The following is a 792-nucleotide window of genomic DNA, read 5'->3' on the forward strand; positions in this document are numbered from 1 at the left end:
GGACTCGTCCCAGGGGAGCTGGAAAGAATTTGGATGGGATCAAGGGCTGCTTTGCATGAAGGAGGGTCTGGAAAGGGGTCTCCAAGGGTTTGGGGCTGACTGCAGCCCCTGGAAATGCAGGAAAGAGGCTGATATTTCACGTTAAATTCCTTCCTGGTGTTCAGGGACGGGCGGCGATTCATATCCCAGGGGTGCAGCTGAATTTCCGGAAGTCCTAAAGCAAGACCAGGACTGTAGCTGTGTCAGGTACCCTGCAAATAGGAGAGAGCAGCTTTGCCCCAGGGGCTGCGCAGGGAAGGGGATTTCTCCCTGCTCCCAGATGGAGCAGGGGGGGGGATTGAGGAACAGAAATCAACCTCTTTTCGCCTGCAAGAAAGCAGGCTGCTTGAATGGCCTGCATCCTTGTGCTGTGGGCGGGCGGCGGAGCTGCCCTGAGCTCATACGATTGTCAAGGTTACCGTTACGTGAGAGCATCGGCATTAAACACACCGGTGTCGTCCTGTGGAGCTCGGCGTGCCGCGGTCTGTCGCTTTATCCAGCAAAGTACCTCGCTGAGAGCCAGAATTGATTTCCCGAGGAGCAAGACCCAGCATGGCTAATACCCTCGGTACGTGCGAGTAGCTTGGAGATGCCTCTCGGAGCCAGGCCTGGCGCTGACCCGACACAGAAGCAGCACCGCCGACACGGCTGCCTTGGGGCGCCCTGAATGTAGGCTTCCTCTTCTACAATCAGAGACGGCGAGGGTGTGGAGGGAGCTCAGGAGGTCACATCCAGTCCAACCCCTGCTCCAAG

At 57.7% G+C, this 792-nt stretch overlaps 1 protein-coding gene across 2 annotated transcripts in view; it reads left to right on the plus strand.

Moving 5' to 3' along the window:
- MYO18B (myosin XVIIIB) overlaps positions 1-792 on the plus strand; it is a 166923-nt gene that overhangs the window by 153014 nt on the left and 13117 nt on the right. The gene's annotated exons all lie outside the window — the stretch shown is intronic.

This window comes from Gavialis gangeticus, unplaced genomic scaffold (assembly GCF_001723915.1).
Source record: "Gavialis gangeticus isolate Ggan-Ray unplaced genomic scaffold, GavGan_comp1, whole genome shotgun sequence".
In the NCBI taxonomy this organism is placed as follows: Eukaryota; Metazoa; Chordata; order Crocodylia; family Gavialidae; genus Gavialis; species Gavialis gangeticus.